Here is a 7409-nt window from a genome sequence, read left to right on the forward strand (position 1 = left end):
AGCTCAGTTGTGTACTTTTATGCTACTATTTGCCCCATTTCGTCTACTTTTGTATTTTTATGTAATATTGCAGATTTATGCGGAAATGAGTAAAAATCAAGCCAAATCCGTCCCCGAGTACCTTGCATTGCATTTGACGTGAAGTATTTACTCTAGGAACGAGCTTGGTGCGCGTATCGAGGCCCGAAAGACAAATTCACGAGAATTTAGAAGTCAACTTTCAGCTACTTCAGTCGATCGACTATTGCCCTTAGTCGATCGACCAGACCACGACTTCCAGGAGCCGCTGTTCAGAGCTTACCAGTCGATCGACTTCAGTGGTCGATCGACCAAGCCGGTAATCTGCATGAATTAATAGAACGAGGAATAGGAAGCCCATAGTAGTTAGGTTTTGGAAATAAGAACTACGTTGTATTCTATATAACGTATGCTAGGTTTTCAGATACGAAGGGAGTTTTTTATCAAGTTTTTAATCTGGTTTTATTATCAGAAATTCTTTAGGGTTCTTTAGTTTTAATCTTTTCCCTTCAAGAAAAGTTACTTTGGCATTCGGGTTTTTGGATCTTTATTCTCTGCAATTCCGTTCGGTACTTTTCTGTTCTTATATTTAGTTTCATTGCTTTATTATCGTTCGTAGGATAGAATTGCTAGTTAGTATCCCAAAAGACAATTATCGTTTATTGTTATTTGTTATTTAACTGTTTTAAGCATGAGTTCAGTAGTTTATTTCGTTAATATTGTTATTGTTTTCATCATCGTCATGAGTAGCTAAGTTATTCGTGCTAGGATGTAGGGAATCTGTAGGTTAGGCGGCATTAAAATTAACATGACCTGAAATCGCATGCCGGTCGATCGACTGGGTTCCCTAGTCGATCGACTGGCCACGTGAGTTGTATTTCGTTTTAATTGATTTTAATTGTTATGTTTGACGAATCGAGTGCACGCGACTAGTTGAATGTTTAGGATTTGACCGACCCGATAAAGATCGAAAGATAGGGGAGAGAGATAGCCTACTTAATTAAGACGACTAGATTAATTAGATCGAAAGATAGATTAATTTAGACCTTTTAGTCACTTTTCAGGACGAAAGTCAGTATTAGTGGTATTAGGGACTTGTAGCTTGATCGAAAGATGCTACCTGTGAGAGTGGACCGAGAGGACCTCTTATTTTCCCGTCTCACGTGATTTTTTTAGACCTACCTAGTTTGCTGCCGCCGAAACTATAGTGAACCGACCATCCTTGCACCCTTTTAATACCTGTTTTCATCCGTTTGTTCAGTTTATTGTCTTTTATTGCAATTAGTATAGACCGAATCAAATCAAACCCCCACATTTGTTACCTTAAAGACTAGAAATTAGACAACTAATAATTGCATCTGCCTCCTTGTGGTTCGACCCTGCTACCGCTATCTATAGTTGTAGTTAGGAATTATAAATTTTATTTTTGGTGCACACAACGACGGGCATCAAATTTTGGCGCCGTTGCCGGGGAGGCAATTGATCTAATTTTAGTTGTTTTTATTTTTAGTCTTTCTTGTAGTTTAAGAGACATTCATTCCTTAAACTATTCTCATATTCTTTTTGTAGTTTCCTCTTATGCGCAGGTCACAGAGTGGTGAATTACTACCGTTCAATCCTGAGATTGAGAAGACTTTGCGCGAGTTGAGACGATCATCTAGGATATTGCCGACAGAGGAAGAGCTGAGTACTCTGTCTAGCTACTACGAGAATGAGCTGTTTGAGGAGGATCCACATTCATCTCCTGTTTCTACTTCCTCAGATGAAACCGTCACATCTCCAGATTTTCTAGAGATGGCTGAAGAAGCAACTATAGCCAGTCACTCTGAGCCGACAGCTGCGAATCTATATAAGGGATTCGAATTACCAGGAGCAGATAGGAAATTCGAACCGAAGCCTTCTTATATCAACTTGGTTGAGAGGAACCAATTCGGGGTTGCTGCAAATGAAGATGCAGCCAAGCATATGGAGATATTTATTGATTATTGTTGTTCCATACCGCCACCAACCGGTGTGACCCAGGACCAGGTGAAGGAGACAATGTTTATATTCTCTCTTCGTGATGCTGCAAGGGAGTGGTACAGAGACCTGGATCGAGCTGCTAATGGGATCACTGACTGGAATTCGCTGGCCTTGGCGTTTTATAAGAAGTATTTCTCTGCCTCGAAGACTAATGCCATTAGAGCTCAGATCACGAGCTTTAAACAGGGTCCTGACGAGAACTTTCATGAGGCGTGGGTCCGTTTCAAAAAGATGGTGCGAACCATTCCGCATCATGGGTTTGAGAAGTGGAGTCTATGCAATCAGTTCTACAATGGGCTCTATGACGATCAGAGGGCTATCTTGGATACGGCAGCTATCGGCAGATTCCAGGAGAATATGGGGGAAACTAAGGGGTGGAAAATTATTGATGATTTGGCCACCCATAAAGCAGAGTATGGAAATTCCAGGGGAAATCAAAGGAGAGCTGCTAAATCTCCTTCCGTAGCTGCATTAGAGGCTCTCACGGCGAGATTTGATAAGTACGAGTTGGGAAGAGCTTCAAAAGGAGGGATTTACCATGTAAATGCTGTCTCAGACGGTCCTTTCGTCTGTAAAAGATGTGGAGCTGAGGGACATGTTTCAGACAATTGTCCTTGTCCCTTTGAGTCTTGTGCTGCCTTTCAACATTATAGGCAGACAAACACTTACTATGAGCCGAATGTCCATCCAAACTTGAGGTGGAGTAGCCAAAATGTCCTAAATCCAACTCCACCTCCACAGCAGCAGTAGCAGCAGAACTATGTGCCCCCTCATAAGCAACAACAGTACCAAAAGCCTCCGTATGTCCCACAGCAGCAGCAGCAGTCCCAAAATTCCGATCTTACTGAGCTGAAGAATTTGTTGCTGAAAGAGTCTCAAGCTAGAGAGGCCGGGATGAAGATGTTAGAGAGCCAAATTGCTCAATTGGCAAGCAAAAATACAACTCGAGCTCCGGGACATTTACCAACTCAAACGGATCAAAAGGAGACCCTTAATGCCATTACTTTGAGGAGTGGGTCTACCCTTGAGGGGCCTGCTATGGTCGAGGATGTCAGTGAAAAAGATGAGGCGGAACCGAGCAAGAAGAAGGCAGTGACGAATAATAACAAGAAAAAGACGATTAGTAGGTATGTCAGTCGATCGACTGACATACCCAGTCGATCGACCAGTCCGCGACAAACAGTAGCTTCTAGTCTTGTAGAAGTCAGTCGATCGACTGACCAACCTGGTCGATCGACTGACAGCGCTGCTGATAGTGAATCTTTTCGTCCTCCGATGCCCGATAACTTGAGGGACCACTTGTTTCGGGGTACGACCGCCCCGAAAATATTGAGGCAAGACCCAAATGCTGATGGGTCAGTTTCGCTTCCGAAGTACGACCCTATGTCGATTAATGGTTCACATTTGTGACGGTCTGAAGAAGGGTGAAGCTACAACAAGGAGAAGGTTGTGGACTTTCAGCCTAGGTCCACCGATGCCGGCATGAGAGATTTAGAGGAGAGGGCTAAGTTACTTCTTACAGCCCCTTATCCAGAGAGATTGGTGCCGATGAAGGAACATGTATCGTTTAATAAGTTTGAAAATGTTATTCGTAGCTTAAACGTACAAGTTCCTTTTCTTGAGTTAGTCAATCAAGTGCCTGCTTATATGAAATTCATGAAGCAACTTTTATCTAAAAAGAAGTCACTTGAAACTGTGCATACTGTCGCACTCACTGAGGAGTCATGCTCTTATTTGACCCATACTGCACCCCATAAGCTAGAAGACCCGGGTAGTTTTTCAGTTCCATGTAGTATTGGCACCTTTACTATTGAGAAGGCCTTGTGTGACCTAGGAGCTAGCATTACCGTTATGCCTTTGAGTCTAGCTAGAAAATTGAAATTAACTAGGTTTGCAGTTACCAACATGACAGTACAGATGGCTGACCGATCTGCGGTCCAGCCAATAGGAGTCTTAGAGGACATTCCTGTGCAAATAGGAAAGTTTTTCTTCCCTGTTGACTTCGTTGTACTAGATATGCCCGAGGATGCCCACATTCCTATTATATTGGGTAGACCATTTCTGCACACTGCTGGTGCAGTTATAGATGTTGGTTCAAGGACTTTGACCTTTAAAGTAGGAAAGCACTCTATTGTCTTTGCCAAGACTGCTAAGAAGAAAGACCCCATGTGGCCAATAACTTGTAACACGGTTTCTGAAAATAAATCATATTTTGTGCTTCCTGATATGCCTGTCTCTACGCCTGTTTCTGCCATAACACCTCCGCCCCAGATTGGGAGCAAAGTGGAGGAAGATTCTTCTGTTTTAGACATTGCAGGAGCTGGTTTGGGGAAGGAAGAGCCGCATGTTGCTCCAGCTGTAAGGGAGCCAATCGTTTCAAGGGGCGGCTTAGGATGTCTTAGCTATGGAACTGATGAGGAGCTTGAAGATGAGCCAGTCAAAGTGACGGAGTCCGACTTGGATTTTGATGAGCCAGAAGAGGTCATTGATTGGGGAGATGCTGAGGCCGTTGATCCATTGAGTCCTGCGGATGATGGAAGTGAGAGTGCAGCTGAGGAGATGAGCACTGTAGAGGCTGCTTCTTGTAGCCAGAAGCCGGCCAAGTGGGCCATTCCGTGGCCGTTCTTGATCAACTATTAGTTGATTGAGACTTTACGTACATTTTATTGCTTTTTAAGACTATTTATCGTTTTTCGTGTGCGCGAGACTTCGCATTTTAATAAATTTGCTTAGGATTTTATACACTTTAGTCGGTTACTTTGGATTTTGCGCAATTTTGGGCGCGTTATTATGTGCTTTTACAGGTATATAGACCATATTAGCTCAAGTTAGTGAGCTAATTCGTAGAAATCAGGAGTTGCAGCAGCTATTCCAGTCGATCGACTGGTCTGTATGGTCGATCGACTGGTTTGCACGAGTTCAGGAGCTTCGTTTCGACATCTGGTCGATCGACTGGGTGAGGTGGTCGATCGACCGTTGCTCGCTGCTGTACCTGTTTTCGATCATTCCCCTACTTTGTTTGATCGATTTGCGGAGTTCAGGGAGTCTTTTCTCCACTTTATTCTCCGCTTAATTTCTGTTTTCTTCTGTTTTATCATTTCCGCACATAATTTTACCGTCCCAATTTTGCTTTCTCGAGATTACGCGTGGTATTTGTTGTCTTTTCAGGTACTTATTGGTAGCACTGTTAGCTACTGAAACCTCCCAGCTCACGCTGGTTTGGGGAGGTTTCCTTTTGCTGCGCTTAAAGTCTTGTGAGTTTCCGAGTTCTCACTTCATGACTTATGTAGTTAATTTTTGCAAAATCCCATTTCCTTTGTTTATCTCACTACATGATTTTGCACAATAGGGACATTGTGCGATTTGGTTTGGGGAAGGGTTTTGCGTTGCATTTCATTTGCTTGCATTCACGTTTACATTTTGTCTTGCATTATTGTTTATTTTCCCTTATATATACAGAAAAATCCAAAAAATTGAAAAATTTCAAAAATTTCAAAAAATTTCACGTTTACTTTTAGCATATAGGTCGAGTCGGAACGGTAGTATTTCAATGATGACATTGCATTTTCATCTGTTTTTGCCTGAGCCTTGCTAATTGACATGTTATTAGTAGAATCATATATGCATATCTACGCGTTTTCGTTAATTTATTCGCTGAATCCTGAGACTTGACTTAGATTTTTGGCAAGCTACTTAATTTTCTGAGGTTTAGAGCCTATAACTGGTGACATATATGATCAGTTTATCTAGGTTTGTGAGTAGTTACTCCTTATGAGACATGTTACATAAATGTGCATAAATGTGAACTTAATCTGCTTAACCTGTATGCATTCGGTTTGTGGTTAGTTGACACATGTGGAAGAGGTTTCCTTTATTCATTTTGCCCATAAGCTCCACACTGCCAAAAATAGCATTTTTGTCCCGTTACTACATCCTACATTTAGCCTGCCTTTGTCAAGCTAGTAGTTTATGTTCTTGAGATTGTTACTACGTTTTTGGTGGCATTTGCTCATTTTGAGATGATGATTGGGAAGATGAAAAAGGAATGAAGGAGAGAAAAGAAATGGAATTGAGAAAAAGAATTGAAAAAAAAGAGAGAAAAAATAGAATCGAAAAAGAGAAAAGAGAAAAATGAGTGCTGTACCGTAGATGTGGTCGATCGACTGGTCTCATTGGTCGATCGACTGCAGCCCGAGAAGAAAAAAAAAACTCAATCCGCATGATTCAAAGTCTTTATCAAATGACGATTTTTGCTCCCATGTTTCATTTGTATCTTATGGGGAGTTAGTTGATTGATTATTATGGAGATTGTGAGTTTTGTGCTTGCTATTAGCACCGTTTTGATTTGAATTTTGAGCAAGAAGTTGGATGATATTACTAATTTGGTTCCCTCAGTTGCTAGCTTGGCTTTTAACTCTGTTTTTTCCAAATTTATCTTAGCCTCTTCTTACCCATAGCCTCACATATCCATATTCGCCTCGGCATGTGTCATGGTCATTTGTTTGGTTGGAATGCATATGTACGGTTGTAGAGATCATTTTCATATTAGATTGCAGGCATGTTCTTATAGGTCGTAGTTAGGTGAGAGTCACTACAAAATGAATTCTTTCTATCTTATACATTATTCACCTTGTGCTTATTTGAGTGATTTGAGCGACCCGTGAGAGTCCAATTTGATAAGTCTCTACAGTTGACGGTTCAGCAATTTTTAACGACTTCATAACTCATTTGCATGATTCGTATGCTAATTGATTGTTAGTTGTGCATTAAATTGGTTTAGGCTATACGGTTTGCATTTCGCTCTGAGATTGAACTCGTTCCAATTAGGTTTTAGGATCGAGTCTAGTTCTTGATTGGGGACAAGCACGGGTTTGGTTTGGGGAAGTTTGATGCGTGTCATTTATATGATGTTTACACCTCATTTTACACGCATTTCAGAGCTCAATTTTGTAGTTTTATGCTACTATTTGCCCCATTTCGTCTACTTTCGTATTTTTATGTAATATTGCAGATTTATGCGAAAATGAGTAGAAATCAAGCCAAATCCGTCCCCGAGTACCTTGCATTGCATTTGACGTGAAGTATTTACTCTAGGAACGAGCTTGGTGCGCGTATCGAGGCCCGAAAGACAAATCCACGAGAATTTAGAAGTCAACTATCAGCTACTTCAGTCGATCGACTATTGCCCTTAGTCGATCGACCAGACCACGACTTCCAGGAGCCACTGTTCAGAGCTTACCAGTCGATCGACCGGCTTCAGTGGTCGATCGACCAAGCCGCTAATCTGCGTGAATTAATAGAACGAGGAATAGGAAGCCCATAGTAGTTAGGTTTTGGAAATAAGAATTACGTTGTATTCTATATAACAT

This window comes from Silene latifolia, chromosome 9 (genome assembly GCF_048544455.1).
Source record: "Silene latifolia isolate original U9 population chromosome 9, ASM4854445v1, whole genome shotgun sequence".
Taxonomy (NCBI): domain Eukaryota; kingdom Viridiplantae; phylum Streptophyta; class Magnoliopsida; order Caryophyllales; family Caryophyllaceae; genus Silene; species Silene latifolia.